General features: G+C 35.7%; 1 non-coding gene across 1 annotated transcript; it reads right to left on the reverse strand.

Moving 5' to 3' along the window:
- Positions 1–20,093: 20,093 nt before the first annotated feature.
- On the reverse strand, positions 20,094–20,200 carry LOC141669528 (small nucleolar RNA R71). Its single transcript, XR_012553805.1, has one exon. It is a non-coding gene; the product is annotated as a small nucleolar RNA R71 (small nucleolar RNA).
- Between the last annotated feature and the right edge of the window lie 773 nt (positions 20,201–20,973).

Raw genomic sequence — 20,973 nt, forward strand, 5'->3', positions numbered from 1 at the left:
TCTCTCTTGGTTGCTTGGTTTCTTAGTTAGTTGCTATTCTATTGCTGCTTCTTGGTTTATATATCACCAAGATTACAAAGTAATAAGACAGGATAATAAAACAAAAACTATCAAGTCTAATACAATGCTACTTCATTACTCTATTCCAGCATCTTTAAATATCTTCATAATAGCATGGAAATGGCAATGCTTCTTTGTTCTCAAAAACCCAGTTGAATAGGCTACCACATTCCATTTGCATACACTCGACGAATGTGACTGTGTTGTCACTGTCAACAGATATTTGAATTCTTTATTCATCGGGTTTATGATCAACCGTCGAGTTATTGATCATCCGTCGGGTTGTTGATCATCCGTCGAATTCATTGTTGTTTATCCGTCGGGTAGCAATCAGGCACTTGACTCCATTTCATTTATGCAGAATTACAAGACATCATCTATGTACAATTAATCAACATATTCTACATATCTAGTTAAAGTCAATATGACTTAAGTACTACTACTGTAATAACCCCAAATTTTGGAATTTTTGAAACCCCTATGAATAGTGCTTTTTGCTGATTATGCTGAATAAGAAAACTCTTCATGTCACACTATGTAGGAGTTCTTTTATTGTTATTCTGAGATCGTATTAGTACTGTATATGATAAATAAGTGTATGTAAAGATCGTCAGAATCCAAATCCGAACACTTTGATTTTTCCCGAAAATCCATCAGATACCGAAAGAATTGAGTATAAGGTAACATGATTAAAATGATTTAAATTCAAGAATTATAAGAGAGGATCATAAAAGGAATATAATGTATTGAGAAAGGTTAAGGGAACCCAAGTAATAAGATCCCGGGCATGATCCCTCAAACGATAAACGAGAACGAAAGTTAAGCGAACTGTATAACATATCAGCGGTCATTAGCCAAGTAATTAGGGGTTAATCAAAGAGGTTAGTGGGTGATGATGTCATCATACCAATAAGAAGAAAACAAGTGTAAAAGGATGACATAATCAAGATGACCTAAGCATGACCTAGTAGATATTTTGAATTGGTGGAATATTAGCCAAGTGTTTTTAACCATGGTAAATTCTAAATATGGTTAATTAAAATAAAAGAGAAGCAACCAAGTAATTCACCACACAATTTGTCAAAGGGCAAAACAAGAAGCATTTCACTTTCTCCCCCTTGAAAGCTTGCTCTCGGCCAAAACCAGAGCAGCAACTTTAAACTGACATATCTCCTTCAATACTCACTCAAATAATGTGTTCTATAGCTCGTTGGAAAGGTATTGAGATGGCCTACAACTCTTATTCACAAGTATCTTCCAAATAAGCATGGTAAGACCCTCATATTTACATTTATTTCAATCTGACTTTTAGAAACTTCAAAACCTATCTTTGTGTTCTTGATTTCTTTGGAAAGATCAAGCTTGTAGGAGCTTCCCTAAGGTTTCCTAGCAACTTAACACCTCCCAAGGAAGGTATAAACTTCAAACCCTAGCTTTGATTTTATGATTCCATTAAGTTTTATTGAAGCATTGTTAGTATTAAGGCTTGATCTTTGATTATAAGTAATTTTGGTGGATTTGTATTGGTTTTGAATATTGGGTCTTTGATTGGTTGGATAAATTGGTAAAATTTGGAGTTGGGGACTCAGTTGTAGTATGATGGTTGAATATTTTTGTGTTGGTGGTTGTGAGTGAATTGATGGGAATTTAGAGTGGTAATTAAATTGGAAATCGCGTAAACATAACCGTCATAATGCCCGATTTTCCTTAACTGTTCTGTTCTGAACTTTAGGACCCGTGAACTCACTGTAAGATTCTACCCTTTGCCATTTTTAGATAGTTCATATTACGAGCTTCGTTTTGATATTTGGTACGCTTGAATCCGATGTACGGTTTAGGAGAAACGACCGTTTTAAATAACGGCGTTTCGCGACCGAACCATTACCCCTCGCCTTACTTTGAAACCTTGGTTAAGGACCTTAAATGACTAACTGGATTATGAAAAAAATTGTGTAAAGTGGGTTAGATGATTGGTAGGGTACTCGCAAAAGAATCGCCTTAAAACTCTTAATGGTTAATTTATTAAAAATGATGGAGCCAAGGGTACTCGAGCGATTTAAGTGAATCATTAAGCGCGAAAGCAAACGTTAGGACTCTAAATGGTTAAAGTCTAGTTTCTTAAGCGACCGGGGTTTAATTCCGACTTATGTTGTTGTTCATAGGTTATCGGACCCACTCTAAGCTTAAGTCTATCCGGGAGCACTCAGGCAAGTTTTTTTACCCGTTATACTGTTGTTGTGATGTATACATATGTATATGCATTATCTTGTGATAGATGCATGATGGTTAATTAGCAAATTCTTGCGATATATTGTAGCATGTGATATGGTATATATGCATGCCTGTTTCGTAATCTTGATACATATATCTGTTAATTCAGTTGATAATACATATGCTAGAGATAAGCGGTATTTGCGTATACCCTTAGTATAGGGGACCCAAAGGTGAACATTTTTCTAAAACCGGGAGTCGATGTTCCCAAGTATAATATATATATATATTTATATATATATATGAATAGTTTTCAAAACTATTATTCGAATAAGGTATATTCGATAACTTTATTTTATTAATAGATATTATTTTGAATATTCATTCGAGGGCTTATGACTCCGTTTATTTTATTAATGAATATTATTTTGAATATTCATTCGAGGGCTTATGACTCCGTTTATTTTATTAATGAATATTATTTTGAATATTCATTCGAGGGCTTATGACCCCGTTTATTTTATTAATGAATATTATTTTGAATATTCATTCGAGGGCTTATGACTCCGTTTATTTTATTAATGAATATTATTTTGAATATTCATTCGAGGGCTTATGACTCCGTTTATTTTATTAATGAATATTATTTTGAATATTCATTCGAGGGCTTATGACCCCGTTTATTTTATTAATGAATATTATTTTGAATATTCATTCGAGGGCTTATGACCCCGTTTATTTTATTAATGAATATTATTTTGAATATTCATTCGAGGGCTTATGACCCCGTTTATTTTATTAATGAATATTATTTTGAATATTCATTCGAGGGCTTATGACTCCGTTTATTTTATTAATGAATATTATTTTGAATATTCATTTGAGGACTTATGACTCCGATTAATTACTAATTATTATTCTTTATTTTATTAAGGAATAATGTGTCGATGATCAAACTCACTTTTGATTATTCAAATAAAGATAGTACTTTCGTATAAGTATATCTTTGGTTATTTAATATTCATTGCAAGTATAAGTTTTAAAACTTCTACTTCAATTATTTTTATAAAGATTATTCTTTATGAGAATATTATTTAAATATTCAGATATTTCCTAATATATTGGGACTAATTTATTTTATTAAATCAGCATCACTGCAAACATTCTTAAAAATATTTTGCGAGTCTTCAAAATGATTTTAAAAGTTAGAGCGGATCCCAAAACTCATTTTTATATTTAAGATCCTCCTTTCGAAGGGGATTTAAATACTCGCTCAAAACCTGAGGGATCCGGCTCTGTGGTGTATTGTATATGCGCAACAAGGTTGCTATTTTGATAAAAGAATTTTTGATTACTTACCCAACACTCGGGAAGTAAAATTCTTGGAACAAGTTAATCCATTAACAGGCATCGCCTGGGAAATATCGGTGAGTTCTCCTTTCCAATTAGATACGACTTCTTGGTGGAGCCGTATCAACAAGTTTCTACTTGGGGAAAGGGGGAACGAGCTTTACGTTTCAGAGTCATGGATTTCATCTGAACTAGGAGTGGCGTAAGTGGTCGAGTGGCACCGGCCCAGCCTTATTACATTGGCCCAAATGGCCCGGAAGTTTCGCTAAGACGGTCCATTCCTTAGGAGTCCAGTGTTCGGTTGACAAGTAAATCCGACAGGTTCTCCTCTACATATAGAAAATGGTGGGGTTGCACTACTACAACTGATCATCGTAAGTGGTCTTCCTGGCGCGGCAAACTCCCATAATGAGTTCATCATCCAATTGGATATTTCTGCAACACTACCCAGAGCACTTCGATAGAAAGGCTACGGTTGGGCGATTGTTTAGTGTTGGCAGGGTCAAGTTTTTAAAATGATGTTTGCATCAAATGAAGTATCTCGTAACTTCATTTTATTTTGATGATATTTTAAAGATTGATTCTATACAAGTTTTGTCTTGTAGCTTAATCTATGGGATTAACTATTTATACATTGAACGGTGGTAGTTCAAGTAGTATTCGGAAAAGATATAAGTATATTGGAGTATCTTGTAACTTCATCTTTTAAACTTATATCTAGTTAATGATTGTCTTATGAATGATAAAGATTTTCAGAAAAACGTTGAGACAAGGTTAGATATATGAGATCACCTTGCAACGATATTTTTATACAGTTATAAACTGGAACTCTGTGTGTATATTATACATGTCAGAAGATTTCAAAGATTGTGAAAAGTATATATGTATATATATACTGAATATTTTGCGACTTGATCGCGTTAAGATATCAGCTTGGTTCATTTCTTCTTGACCAAGACTTTCATGAGTACTATGAGAATGCTCATATATTGTTAATCATTATACATATTATTTTGGTGGGCTTATTGCTCACCCTTGCTTTCTTCTTTCATCACACAACAACAGATAGAAAAGATGAACATGACCAAGCTTCCAATTCGCAAACGGTTAGGAAACGTTCCGCAGTTTTCTGGAAGCGTTGATGCCGCTGTAGCTGAGGTAGAAATTACCAATAGGCTAGACTTTCAACTTCCGATGTACCAGACTTATGTATCTATATGAATTGTAATAATGGCAAAGAAATGTAAATTTATTCAAAAACCCTTTTAAGTTGTAATGGCATATAATTTTGGAATAAAATGACTTGTGTTATTTTTGGAAATTCATCTCTGAGACTATAACTTGTGGTGTGTGTGTTTATTGTGGGGTCACAGTACAGAGTAGTTGATTGTTTATTAAGATTGGGTGTTATTAAGGGAAATGGAACTCGTGACAACTCGGATCCCCGACCCCGGATTTGAAGTTGCAGTTCTAGTTCTAACATCTGCTTCAGGATCTTCAATGATTAAATCAGGTGTATGTGCTTTAGTCCACTTCCTTGCAGATGGAAGTTGATCTCTAGAACTGGATCCTCCCCCATGATCCATGCTGTCTCCATCAGCATTTTCTGATGCTCCCCCTATAGTTATTCTCTCTGCGACTTCAGAATTTGAATTTGATTTTTCAGGAGTTGAAGAATCAGAGCTTCCAGAATTATCAGAATTTGGCTCATCGGATCTAGATGAATCAGAACTTGAAGAGCCAGTGAGAGGTTCTGATACTTCTCGAGAGTCTTGAGATGTGGTAGGTTCTTCAGCTTACTCACCCTGGACAGGTGCATTTTCCTTTGGAGTTTTTACCACAGTATCAACGACACCAGAACTTAATCCAACAGAATTTACAGGATCAGGATTTAAGTCATCAGAATTTCCATGATCATGATCATCAAAATCTTCAAGTCCAGTAATCTTCTTATCATCAAAAGAGACATTAATAGATTCCATGACAAATCTTGTTCTCAAATTGTAGACTCTGAAGGCTTTTGTGGAAATTAGATATCCAACAAAAATGCCTTCATCAGCTTTAAGATCAAATTTGGACAGCTGTTCAGGATGAGTCTTAAGAACAAAATACTTGCAACCAAATACATGAAAGTATTTCAGATTTGGCTTCTTCTTCTTCACCATCTCATATGGTGTTTTTCCATGCTTGTTTATAAGTGTAGCATTTTGTGTAAAACAAGCAGTCTACACAGCTTCAGCCCAAAAATAGGTTGGTAGCTTTGCTTCATCAAGCATTGTTCGTGCAACTTCAATGAGAGTCATGTTCTTTCTTTCTACAACTCTATTTTGCTGTGGAGTTTCAGGTGTAGAAAATTCCTGTTTAATTCCATGATATTTGCAGAACTCTTCCATGATTGAATTCTTGAACTCAGTGTCATTATCACTCCTTATGACTTTAATAGAATCTTTGATCAATTTATCCAGCTGTCTGACATGATCAGTTAGGATAGATGCAGTTTCAGTCTTCTTGTGCAAGAAGTACACCCAAGGGTACCTTGTGAACTCATCCACTATAACCATAGCATATTTCTTCTTTGCAATAGACATGACATTGACTGGACCAAATAGATCAACATGTAGTAGGTGATAAGGCTCAAGAATTGATGACTCAGTTTTGCTCTTGAAAGAAGATTTTCTTTGTTTTGCCTTCTGACATGAATCACAAAGGCCATCAGGAGCAAATACTGTTTTTGGCAGTCCTCTCACAAGATCTTTCTTTACAAGCTCGTGTATATTATTGAAATTTAAATGAGAGAGTTTCTTGTGCCAATTCCAGCTTTCTTCAATTGATGCTCTACTCAATAGATAGATTACGGAAACCTTCAGTACTTGTTTAAAGTCTGGCTTCATAAATGTTACCATGTATGTATCCTTTCAGAACCACTTTGCCTGTTGAATTACTTATAACTTCACAGTGTTCTTCAAAGAAATCCACATGATAACCTCTATCACAGATTTGACTTATACTCAACAGATTGTGTTTAAGTCCTGAGACAAGAGCTACTTTTTCAATGATGACATTCCCAAGATTGATCTTACCATATACTAGAGTTTTTCTAATGTTGCCATCTCCATAAGAAACTTCTGGGCCAGCTTTCTCCACAAAATCTGATAGCAGGGCTTTATTTCCAGTCATATGTCATGAACATCCACTGTCCAGAACTAGGATGTTCTTCCTGTTGCCCTGCAATCACAAAAACCACTAATGGTTAGTTTTAAGGACCCAGACTTATTTGGATCCTTTGGCCTTTTTAAGTTTATTAACATTTGCAGCGGATTTAACATCAGAGTTTATGCTAACAATTTTCTTATCAGTATTAACAGTATCAGACTTTGCATCATACTTTATACTAGAAGGAATTAAAGCAACTTTCTTCAATGAAGGTTTTATCTGATAATAATCATAGTACAAACTATGATATTCCTTACAAGTATAAATGGAATGCCATATACTACCACAATGAAAACAAGGATTTTGTGGCTTAAATCTAACAGACTAACTCTTAACTCCTGACTTAGAAGGTAAGGAGTTTATATTCTTATTCTTCTTGCAAAAATAAGCCAGATGGTTAGAGTTTCCACAGTTATAGCATTTCTTTCTAGGAGCATTAGGAACAGGCATATAATTGTTACTTTTATTCACACTTTCCTTTCCATTCTTATTTTTCCTAGCTACCTTTACCTTGTTTACACTGGTAATCTCTTTCAGCTTATGTTTAAGCTGCTTCTTTGTCATTAAGCCTATGTTAACTTCAGTTTGTTTATCCTGTTCTGATTTGTCAGAAGTTGACTCTGCTATCACTTCTGTCTCAATATCTTTCATCTTTTCAGAATCAGACTTAACAGTTTTAGCTACAAATTTAACAGGATTTACCTTTGGCTTAGTAGTCTGTTAAACAATAATTGGCTTAACTTGTTCAGTTCCTTTTTCACTTTTCTCATCTCCATAACCTAAGCCCTCTTTCCAATTCCCACTACTTAGTATATCATGAGTTGCTCTGCCAGAGTTAGTCCAAGTCCTGATAATCTCTCTCTCTTTTTCTAACTCAGTTTTTAGAGATTTATTCATTTTTAGCACTTCATCTCTAACATAGAAAGCATCATCTCTATCCTTCTGAGTTTGATGGAACATAACTAACTCTTTTTCTAAATAATCATTCCTCTTTTTAAAAGCAAGATTTTCAGAAGTTAATATTTCACATGTTAAAGTTCAATCTCTATAGCTAATAAACATGGTTTTAAGATATAATCTCAACTCAGTAATATCATCAGTATGAAAGGCATAAGTTCTTTGAGGTACCTTTAACTCAGCAGCATCAGAACTGCTATCAGCATTTGCCATCAAGGCATAGTTCTCCTCATCTTCAGAATCTAAGGTGTCTGTCCAGCTTTTCTTCTTTGTGACAAGAGCCTTGCCTTTATCACTCTTTTTTTTCTTGCATTCAGGAGATATGTGTCCTTTCTCACCATAGTTGTAGCATTTGACATTTGAGTAATCTCCTCTGTCAGACTTTCCTCCTTTGCCTTCAGATTTTCTGAAGCCCTTCTTATCAGAACTTCTACCTTTCCTGGAAAACTTTTTTGCTCTTCTGAATTTCCTGTAGGCTATCATTGTGATACCCTTCACCATAAGAGCACACAGCTTCATCATCTCTTCCTCGGCATCTACTTCAGGTAGACTTTTAGTTTCTGAATCATCATCATCAGAACTTGATGATTCTGAATCAGAATGTATGATGAGAGCCTTTCCTTTCCATTCTTTGAGACAGCTACTTTGGGTGATTCCTCCTCAGCATTAAGAGCAACTGTTCTTGACTTTCTCCCATGTCTCTTGCTTCTTTGATCCATCTCAAGTTCATAAGTCTTGAGCAATCCACAAATTTCATCAAGAGTAGTTTCATCAAGAGCATAGTTGTCTCTTATAATTGTAGCTTTCAAATCCCAACTTTCAGGAAGAGCTAAAAGGAATTTTATATTTGAATCTTCAATGTCATATTCCTTGTCCACCAGTGACAGATCATTCAAGAGTTTGATAAACCTGTCATATAAGTCAGGTAATGACTCATCACTTGTTGAGTTAAAGTGCTCATACTCTTGAGTGCGTATAGTCCTCCTGTTTTTCTTGATTACATCAGTTCCCTGACACCTTGTCTCCAAAGCATCCCATATCTCCTTTGCAGTCTTGCATTGAATTACCCTATTTGACATGACATTATCAATGGCACTATGCAGCAAATGCCTTACCTTTGCATCCTTGGCAATAAATGAGATATCTTCAGCTGTGTATTCACTTTTCTCCTTTGGTATGGTCTTTGCTGGCTGATCTGCAACTACAAAAGAGAGCTTGGTTGGCTTATGTGGTCCTTCATAAATTCTGTCAAGGTATTCTGGATCTGTAGCTTCTAGAAACTTAGCCATCTTCACTTTCCATATGGGATACTCAGAAGGTCTCAGTATGGGAACCCTGATAGTCTCATATCGACTGTGGGTTTGAGTCTTTGGAGTTTCTTCTATTTTGGCGGACTTGGTTGGATTTTCTGCTTCTTCAGACATGATTGTTTTGGATCTTTACTGTATGTGTGTTAACAGAGAGGCTCTGATACCACTTGTTAGGTCACACAATACTGTAAAAAGGGGTTGAATACAGTGTAGAATACAATCAAATCGATTTAAAGCACAAGTAACAGAAAACATATGTATTCGATATAATAAACTCTGTTACAATGGAACTGTTCTATCTCACTGATGAACAAATATCACGAGAGCTGCTAGGTTACAATATATGATCTTCTCGATGATCGTAACTTTTATAGAGTAAACCTATATCTGTGTTTATATAGACACACAGTTACAAGTTAACTTCTTGTTGATATGGAATATAATTATGTCTCCTAAAATATATCAACCAGATATCTTATATAATTCTTCTAGTCCTCTAACTCTTTCCATGCATATCTTCTTCTTGTATTAGTCTATATCTTCTTTCCTGTGAATCAGCTTCCTTCCTTAACTGTTAGTCCTCCATTACTTAAGTTCTGATATCCATCTTCTGATATTATCTTCTGATAATCTAAGTCCTGATATCCTTAAGTCCTGACTTCCGGTAAGTCCTGATTCCAGTAAGTACTGATATTTCCTGTTAGTTAAGATCTGAAAACTAAACATGAAACATATTATACATGACATCTCAAATATATCCAACAGGGAAGGTACTACCTCGGCACCTAGATCAAACTTAATTACTGAAAAGAGTGAATAATTTTACATAAATTCAGTAAATATTGGTTCAATGACACAGAAACAGCTTAAGCAAAAGCTGAAGGATCTACACATGAAAGACATGGTTTTTAGAGATTTATTCATTTTTAGCACTTCATCTCTAACATAGAAAGCATCATCTCTATCCTTCTGAGTTTGATGGAACATAACTAACTCTTTTTCGAAATAATCATTCCTCTTTTTAAAAGCAAGATTTTCAGAAGTTAATCTTTCACATGTTAAAGTTTGATCTCTGTAGCTATTAAACATGGTTTTAAGATATAATCTCAACTCAGTAATATCAGCAATATGAAAGGCATAAGTTCTTTGAGGTACCTTTAACTCAGCAGTATCAGAACTGCTATCAGCATTTGCCATCAAGGCATAGTTCTCCTCATCTTCAGAATCTAAGGTGTCTGTCCAGCTTTTCTTCTTTGTGACAAGAGCCTTGCCTTTATCACTCTTTCCTTTCTTGTAGTCAGGAGATATGTGGCCTTTCTCACCATAGTTGTAGCATTTGACATTTGAGTAATCTCCTCTTTCAGACTTTCCTCCTTTGCCTTCAGATTTTCTGAAGCCCTTCTTATCAGAACTTCTACCTTTCCTGGAATTTTTTTTTCCTCTTCTGAATTTCCTGTAGGCTATCATTGTGATACCCTTCACCATAAGAGCACACAACTTCATCATCTCTTCATCGGCATCTACTTCAGGTAGACTTTTAGTTTCTGAATCATCATCATCAGAACTTGATGATTCTGAATCAGACTTTATGATGAGAGCCTTTCCTTTCCTTTCTTTGAGACAGCTACTTTGGGGGATTCCTCCTCAGCATTAAGAGTAACTGTTCTTGACTTTCTCCCATGTCTCTTGCTTCTTTGATCCATCTCAAGTTCATAAGTCTTGAGCATTCCATAAATTTCATCAAGAGTAGTTTCATCAAGAGCATAGTTGTCTCTTATAATTGTAGCTTTCAAATCCCAACTTTCAGGAAGAGCTAAAAGGAATTTTATATTTGAATCTTCAATGTCATATTCCTTGTCCACCAGTGATAGATCATTCAAGAGTTTGATAAACCTGTCATATAAGTCAGGTAATTTCTCATCACTTGTTGAGTCAAAGTGCTCATACTCTTGAGTGCGTATAGTCCTCCTGTTTTTCTTGATTGCATCAGTTCCCTGACACCTTGTCTCCAAAGCATCCCATATCTCCTTTGCAGTCTTGCATTGAATTACTCTATTTGACATGACATTATCAATGGCACTATGCAGCAAATGCCTTACCTTTGCATCCTTGGCAATAAATGAGATATCTTTAGCTCTGTATTCACTTTTCTCCTTTGGTATGGTCTTTGCTGGTTGATCTGCAACATACAAAAGAGAGCTTGGTTGGCTTATGTGGTCCTTCATAAATTCTGTCAAGGTATTCTGGATCTGTTGCTTCCAGAAACTTAGCCATCTTCACTTTCCATATGAGATACTCAGAAGGTCTCAGTATGGGAACCCTGATAATCTCATATCGACTATGGGTTTGAGTCTTTGGAGTTTCTTCACTTTTGGCGGACTTGGTTGGATTTTCTGCTTCTTCAGACATGATTGTTTTGGATCTTTATTGTATGTGTGTTAACAGAGAGGCTCTGATACCACTTGTAAGGTCACACAACACTGTAGAAAGGAGTTGAATACAGTGTAGAATACAATCAAATCGATTTAAAGCACAAGTAACAGAAAACATATGTATTCAATATAATAAACTCTGTTACAATGGAACTGTTCTATCTCACTGATCTTCTCGATGATCGTAACTCTTATAGAGTAAACCTATGTCTGTGTTTATATAGACACACAGTTACAAGTTAACTTCTTGTTGATATGGAATATAATTATGTCTCCTAAAATATATCAACCAGATATCTTATATAATTCTTCTAGTCCTCTAACTCTTTCCATGCATATCTTCTTCTTGTATTAGTCTATATCTTCTTTCCTGTGAATCAGCTTCCTTCCTTAACTGTTAGTCCTCCATTACTTAAGTTCTAATATCCATCTTCTGATATTATCTTCTGATAATCTAAGTCCTGATATCCTTAAGTCCTGACTTCCGGTAAGTCCTAATTCCAGTAAGTACTGATATTTCCTGTTAGTTAAGATCTGACAACTAAACATGAAACATATTATACATGACATCTCAAATATATCCAACAGGGAAGGTACTACCTCGACACCTAGATCAAACTTAATTACTGAAAAGAGTGAAGAATTTTACATAAATTCAGTAAATATTGGTTCAATGACTCAGAAACAGCTTAAGGAAAAGCTGAAGCATCTACACATGAAAGACATGGTTTTTAGAGATTTATTCATTTTTAGCACTTCATCTCTAACATAGAAAGCATCATCTCTATCCTTCTGAGTTTGATGGAACATAACTAACTTTTTTTCGAAATAATCATTCCTCTTTTTAAAAGCAAGATTTTCAGAAGTTAATCTTTCACATGTTAAAGTTTGATCTCTGTAGCTAATAAACATGGTTTTAAGATATAATCTCAACTCAGTAATAGCATCAGTATGAAAGGCATAAGTTCTTTGAGGTACCTTTAACTCAGCAGCATCAGAACTGCTATCAGCATTTGCCATCAAGGCATAGTTCTCCTCATCTTTAGAATCTAAGGTGTCTGTCCAGCTTTTCTTCTTTGTGACAAGAGCCTTGCCTTTATCACTCTTTCCTTTCTTGCAGTCAGGAGATATGTGGCCTTTCTCACCATAGTTGTAGCATTTGACATTTGAGTAATCTCCTCTGTCAGACTTTCCTCCTTTGCCTTCAGATTTTCTGAAGCCCTTCTTATCAGAAATTCTACCTTTCCTGGAAAACGTTTTTCCTCTTCTGAATTTCCTGTAGGCTATCATTGTGATACCCTTCACCATAAGAGCACACAACTTCATCATCTCTTCATCGGCATCTACTTCAGGTAGACTTTTAGTTTCTGAATCATCATCATCAGAACTTGATGATTCTGAATCAGACTTTATGATGAGAGCCTTTCCTTTCCTTTCTTTGAGGCAGCTACTTTGGGGGATTCCTCCTCAGCATTAACAGCAACTGTTCTTGACTTTCTCCCATGTCTCTTGCTTCTTTGATCCATCTCAAGTTCATAAGTCTTGAGCATTCCATAAATTTCATCAAGAGTAGTTTCATCAAGAGCATAGTTGTCTCTTATAATTGTAGCTTTCAAATCCCAACTTTCAGGAAGAGCTAAAAGGAATTTTATATTTGAATCTTCAATGTCATATTCCTTGTCCACCAGTGACAGATCATTCAAGAGTTTGATAAACCTGTCATATAAGTCAGGTAATGACTCATCACTTGTTGAGTCAAAGTGCTCATACTCTTGAGTGCGTATAGTCCTCCTGTTTTACTTGATTGCATCAGTTCCCTGATACCTTGTTTCCAAAGCATCCCATATCTCCTTTGCAGTCTTGCATTGAATTACTCTATTTGACATGACATTATCAATGGCACTATGCAGCAAATGCCTTACCTTTGCATCCTTGGCAATAAATGAGATATCTTCAGCTGTGTATTCACTTTTTTCCTTTGGTATGGTCTTTGTTGGCTGATCTGCAACTACAAAAGAGAGCTTGGTTGGCTTATGTGGTCCTTCATAAATTCTGTCAAGGTATTCCGGATCTGTAGCTTCCAGAAACTTAGACATCTTCACTTTGCATATGGGATACTCAGAAGGTCTCATTATGGGAACCCTGACAGTCTCATATCGACTATGGGTTTGAGTCTTTGGAGATTCTTCAGTTTTGGCGGACTTGGTTGGATTTTCTGCTTCTTTAGACATGATTGTTTTGGATCTTTACTGTATGTGTGTTAACAGAGAGGCTCTGATAGCACTTGTTAGGTCACACAACACTGTAGAAAGGGGTTGAATACAGTGTAGAATACAATCAAATCGATTTAAAGCAAAAGTAACAGAAAACATATGTATTCGATATAATAAACTCTATTACAATGGAACTGTTCTATCTCACTGATGAACAAATATCACGAGAGCTGCTAGGTTACAATATATGATCTTCTCGATGATCGTAACTCTTATAGAGTAAACCTATGTCTGTGTTTATATAGACACACAATTACAAGTTAACTTCTTGTTGATATGGAATATAATTATGTCTCCTAAAATATATCAACCATATATCTTATATAATTCTTCTAGTCCTCTAACTCTTTCCATGCATATCTTCTTCTTGTATTAGTCTATATCTTCTTTCCTGTGAATCAGCTTCCTTCCTTAACTGTTAGTCCTCCATTACTTAAGTTCTGATATCCATCTTCTGATATTATCTTCTGATAATCTAAGTCCTGATATCTTTAAGTCCTGACTTCCGGTAAGTCCTAATTCCAGTAAGTACTGATATTTCCTGTTAGTTAAGATCTGAAAACTAAACATGAAACATATTATACATGACATCTCAAATATATCCAACAGGGAAGGTACTACCTTGGCACCTAGATCAAACTTAATTACTGAAAAGAGTGAAGAATTTTACATAAATTCAGTAAATATTGGTTCAATGACTCAGAAACAGCTTAAGCAAAAGCTGAAGGATCTACACATGAAAGACATGGTTTATAGAGATTTATTCATTTTTAGCACTTCATCTCTAACATAGAAATCATCATCTCTATTCTTCTGAGTTTGATGGAACATAACAAACTCTTTTTCTAAATAATCATTCCTCTTTTTAAAAGCAAGATTTTTAGAAGTTAATCTTTCACATGTTAAAGTTTGATCTCTGTAGCTAATAAACATGGTTTTAAGATATAATCTCAACTCAGTAATATCATCAGTATGAAAGGCATAAGTTCTTTGAGGTACCTTTAACTCAGCAGCATCAGAACTGCTATTAGCATTTGCCATCAAGGCATAGTTCTCCTCATCTTCAGAATCTAAGGTGTCTGTCCAGCTTTTCTTCTTTGTGACAAGAGCCTTGCCTTTATCACTCTTTCCTTTCTTGCAGTCAGGAGATATGTGGCCTTTCTCACCATAGTTGTAGCATTCGACATTTGAGTAATCTCCTCAGTCAGACTTTCCTCCTTTGCCTTCAGATTTTCTGAAGCCCTTCTTATCAGAACTTCTACCTTTCCTGGAAAACTTTTTTCCTCTTCTGAATTTCCTGTAGGCTATCATTGTGATACCCTTCACCATAAGAGCACACAACTTCATCATCTCTTCATCGGCATCTACTTCAGGTAGACTTTTAGTTTCTGAATCATCATCATCAGAACTTGATGATTCTGAATCAGACTTTATGATGAGAGCCTTTCCTTTCCTTTCTTTGAGACAACTACTTTGGGGGATTCCTCCTCAGCATTAAGAGCAACTGTTCTTGACTTTCTCCCATGTCTCTTTCTTCTTTGATCCATCTCAAGTTCATAAGTCTTGAGCATTCCATAAATTTCATCAAGAGTAGTTTCATCAAGAGCACAATTATCTCTTATAATTGTAGCTTTTAAATCCCAACTTTCAGGAAGAGCTAAAAGGAATTTTATATTTGAATCTTCAATGTCATATTCCTTGTCCACCAGTGACAGATCATTCAAGAGTTTGATAAACCTGTCATATAAGTCAGGTAATGACTCATCACTTGTTGAGTCAAAGTGCTCATACTCTTGAGTGCGTATAGTCCTCCTATTTTTCTTGATTGCATCAGTTCCCTGACACCTTGTTTCCAAAGCATCCCATATCTCCTTTGCAGTCTTGCATTGAATTACTCTATTTGACATGACATTATCAATGGCACTATGCAGCAAATGCCTTACCTTTGCATACTTGGCAATAAATGAGATATCTTCAGCTGTGTATTCACTTTTCTCCTTTGGTATGGTCTTTGTTGGCTGATCTGCAACTACAAAAGAGAGCTTGGTTGGCTTATGTGGTCCTTCATAAATTCTGTCAAGGTATTCTGGATCTGTAGCTTCCAGAAACTTAGCCATCTTCACTTTCCATATGGGATACTCAGAAGGTCTCAGTATGGGAACCCTGATAGTCTCATATCGACTATGGGTTTGAGTCTTTGGAGTTTCTTCAATTTTGGCGGACTTGGTTGGATTTTCTGCTTCTTCAGACATGATTGTTTTGGATCTTTACTGTATGTGTGTTAACAGAGAGGCTCTGATACCACTTGTTAGGTCACACAACACTGTAGAAAGGGGTTGAATACAGTGTAGAATATAATCAAATCGATTTAAAGCACAAGTAACAGAAAACATATGTATTCGATATAATAAACTCTGTTACAATGGAACTGTTCTATCTCACTGATGAACAAATATCACGAGAGCTGCTAGGTTACAATATATGATCTTCTCGATGATCGTAACTCTTATAGAGTAAACCTATGTCTGTGTTTATATAGACACACAGTTACAAGTTAACTTCTTGTTGATATGGAATATAATTATGTCTCCTAAAATATATCAACCAGATATCTTATATAATTCTTCTAGTCCTCTAACTCTTTCCATGCATATCTTCTTCTTGTATTAGTCTATATCTTCTTTCCTGTGAATCAGCTTCCTTCCTTAACTGTTAGTCCTCCATTACTTAAGTTCTGATATCCATCTTCTGATATTATCTTCTGATAATCTAAGTCCTGATATCCTTAAGTCCTGACTTCCGGTAAGTCCTGATTCTAGTAAGTACTGATATTTCCTGTTAGTTAAGATCTGAAAACTAAACATGAAACATATATACATGACATCTCAAATATATCCAACAGGGAAGGTACTACCTCGGCACCTAGATCAAACTTAATTACTGAAAAGAGTGAAGAATTTTACATAAATTCAGTAAATATTGGTTCAATGACTCAGAAACAGCTTAACCAAAAGCTGAAGGATCTACACATGAAATACAAGAAGAAAAGGTCAAGGAAAAATAGGAATTTCAAGGTAGGCGTTAATAAGAATGGAAATTATGTAACCCCACCTAATGCACCTAGAAAGACATGTTCAAACTGTGGTAGCACTAATCATCTTTCTAACTCTTGCAAGAAGAATAAAAAGATAAATACTGTTTCTTCCAAATCAGAGTTTAGGAATAAAAAAGTTAGATATAAACCACAGAGTCCTTGTTTTCATTGTGGAAGTGTTTGATATTCTATTTATACATGTAAAGAGTATCACAGTTTGTATTATGATTATTATAAACTGAAACCCTCTTTAACTAAAGCAAAATATGTTTCTGCATGTATAAATACTGATAGTAAGGATGTTAACATAAACTCTGATAAAAAATCTTTTGCTACATATGTTAACAAACTTAAAAAGGCCAAAGGATCCAAGCAAGTTTGGGTCCTTAAAAATACTAATTGATTCAAATTACTGATTGCAGGGTGACAGGAGGAATGCTCTAGTCTTGGACAGTGGATGCTCAGGACATATGAATGGTTATAAATCCTTTCTATCAGAATTTAAGGAGAAGGCTGACCCAAGCGTTTCTTATGGAGATGGCAACTTAGGAAAAATCTTGGGCTATGGAAAAATCAAAGTTGGAAATGTCATCATTGAAAATATAGCTCTAGTTGTAGGACTCAAGCATAATCTGATTAGTGTGAGTCAAATCTGTGACGGAGGTTACCATTTTAACTTCTATGAGGAGCATTGTGAAATTGTCAGTAAATCAGATGGAAAGATCAGATTGACTGGTGTAAGATATGGTAGTTTATATAAAGCCAGGGCCTCCACAAGTATTGATAATTCAAAAGTTTGTCTACTGAGTAGAGCATCTGTGGAAGACAACTAGAACTGGCATAAAAGACTTTCTCACCTCAATTTCAATAATATCAATGAACTTGTGAGGAAAGATCTTGTGAGAGGATTGCCCAATACATTTTTTACTCCAGATGGCTTGTGTAACTCATTCTAGAAAGCCAAGCAAAGGAAAACTTCTTTCAAGAGTAAAACTGAATCCTCAACTCTTGAACCATATCATCTACTTCAAGTTGATCTCTTTGGTCCACTGAATGTTATGTCAATTTCCAAGAAGAGGTATGTGTTGAGTGGAATTTATGACACTTTATAACACTCCGTAAAGCTTTGAATTGATGGTTTGTACTCAAGTTATTAGTATTTTTAATGTGTTTTTGTAGTGTTTTTGCATTTCAGACATTTATCAGGAATACATGTGAATGAGCATTGTTTTGATGCTAATATGGTGTTAGGATGATGTCCAGAATAAAAGCTCATGAAAAGACCAACTCAAATCAACAAGAAAAGAAGAATCCAGGAAATTCTACAGAGTGTTAGGGCCTCCCTCGCTATAGAAGCACGCGGCCGCGCCCAAAAAACAGAAGCTCAGCGCCCACCCAAATCAAGTGCGCGGCCGCGCCAGGTCGAGATAAAAGAGTTTTGTTTCTACTCTAATTTTGATCCATAATACTTCTAATCTGCATGGGCTGCTATACATACATAACTTATGTTCATTTTTCATAACGAGAGTTACCAGAGCTTAAGGAGAAGGCATAAGAAGGCCGTAGAGCACAATTCAACCAAGGCGAAGAAGATCTAGTTTATTCTTGTGATTCATTATTTTAAGTTGTAACTTTGGATAATAGTTTTCTTATTCGTGAACCTATACTCTTATTTCGTACTTGGTTTATTATTTAATCAGTATAAAGACTACGTTTATTATACCATGCTTTCATCGGAACCCACGTTGATGATGAGTCCGATTATGGAATAATCGTTATCGTGGGATTCTAACGGATTTATTTATGGATTTCTTTAGTTAATTTATTTTGATGCCTTAGTGTGTGGTGATTGTATGATAACCTAGTATTGGTTGTGCTTAATCGTCTTATGAGCGTCGCGAACTTATAAGATAGCGTGTTAATCTTTAATGAAGCGAAAGTGAATTTAAGGGTTTAGAATTTGCCATGCTAGCAGAGGTTCATGTATTATTATGCATGATTTGTAGGTAATTTTAACCATCTTACTTGCCCTATGTAATCACGATAGATAAATTGTGCATTAAAATGTTATGTTGTCAAATTCTATAGACATATAGGGTCTCAATATTATTGGTGTATATTCAGCTTCTATCTCTTTTGTGGATGTTTGGTAGTATGATATTCGTACAACAAAAGTTGGCGATTATCAGTTTCGTGTTATCTGATTAGTGTCATAACAATTACATGCTAAGGTTAAGAACATAACTGCTATTGAATGAAGTATTTAATGAAGTTAAAATCCCATCTTTGTGGCATATAGTATTCAACTCTCTTTAATCTCTTAGTTTATGTTCTTTACTATAATCTCTTAGTTAATTGTAGTTATAACAACCTCAATTTGTTATTCGTCTTAGCATTGGATAATGACCATACAAGTGTTGCATAAATATATTGATTGAAATTAACCTAAACCAATCCCTATGGGAACGAACTAGAAATTATTCTATATTACTTGCGAACGCATATACTTGCGTGTAATTTAACGTGTATTTCATCCCTAACAAGTTTTTGGCGCCGCTGCCGGGGACATCAGTGTAAATTTTTAGTTTATGTGTTTTTATCATCGGTCGTTAAATTTCAGTGAATCGGACAGTGTTACTTACTTAATTCCTTGTCGTGTTTCAAGTACTCTAGCGAGCGTGTATGCATATGCGTTCTCGGTCTCGTAAGAGAACCCTGGATCAAGCTGAGGAAGAAGTTGTAGTCGAGGAGAAAGTTGAAGAAGAGATCTTAGTTGAGAAAGAAGAAGAAGTACTTATTACAATGGGAAAACCAGAAGCAAATCCTAAGGCTTTTGATGGACTACTCTCAACCGAAGATCAATGATATTCAGTCTAGCATTGTTCGACTAGCCATCTCATCTAATACCTTCGAGATCAAGTTGAGCACGATTCAGATGATACAGAACCCAGTTCAGTTTGGGGGTTCTCCGACAAAAGACCCCAAAATGCACATCAGAGATTTCATCGAGATCTGTGACACTTTCAAGTTCAATGGAGTTTCTGATGATGCTATTAAGTTGAGGCTTTTCCCATTCTCTCTGTGGGATAAAGCTAAGTGTTAGTTACATTCCGTACCACCAGGGTCTATCACCAAATGGGAGGATCTTGCTCAGAAGTTCTTAACCAAATTCTTTCCTATGGCAAAGACTGGTGCGATCAGAAATGCACTTACTCAATTTGCTCAGCAATCTAGAGAATCTATATGTGAGGCTTGGGATCTTTATAAGGAGATGCTTAGAAAGTGTCATCATCATAGGATGCCTGACTGGATGATCGTTAACTTTTTCTATAATGGTTTGGGTGCTACTTCTAGACCCATGCTTGATGTAGCATCAGGAGGAGCCTTGTGGGCTAAAAGCTAAAATGAAGCTTATGAATTGATTGAACTGATGACTGCTAATAAATACCAGAATCCTACTCAGAGACTATCTCAGGGCAATATAGCAGGAATTCTGGAGTTAGATACAGCTACTGCTATAGCTGCTCAGCTTAAGGCTTTAACGATGAAGGTGGATTCTTTGGCTAATTATGGAGTTAATCAAATCACTAGTGTCTGTGAGCTTTGTGTTGGTGCCCATGAGACGGAGCAGTGTGCTACTTCTAGTGAATCAGCCCAGTTCGTGAGCAACTTTCAGAGGTCGCAGCAACCTGTGCCAGCTACTTATCATCCTAACAACCGCAAACATCTTAACTTTAGTTGGAGCAATACTCAAAATACGGTTTAGCAGCCTTATCAGCAGTATCCAGTAAAGCAGTACAACCAGCCTGGTATTCAGTGATTGTAATATGCACCAAGGCAGCAACTCCAGCTGTAACAGTCTAATAAAAAATCGGAATTGGAAGAGTTGAGGCTCATGTGCAAAAGCTAAGCGGTTTCTATCAAGATCTTGGAAAATCTAATTGGGCAAATTGCCAATGCCCTGCTAAATCATCAACCTAGTACACTCCCTAGTGACACTGAAGTACCAGGAAAGAGGGAAGCTAAGGAGCAGGTAAAGGCAACTATATTGAGGTCTAGGAAGGTTGCAAACC

Source organism: Apium graveolens, chromosome 6 (assembly GCF_009905375.1).
Source record: "Apium graveolens cultivar Ventura chromosome 6, ASM990537v1, whole genome shotgun sequence".
NCBI classification, from domain to species: domain Eukaryota; kingdom Viridiplantae; phylum Streptophyta; class Magnoliopsida; order Apiales; family Apiaceae; genus Apium; species Apium graveolens.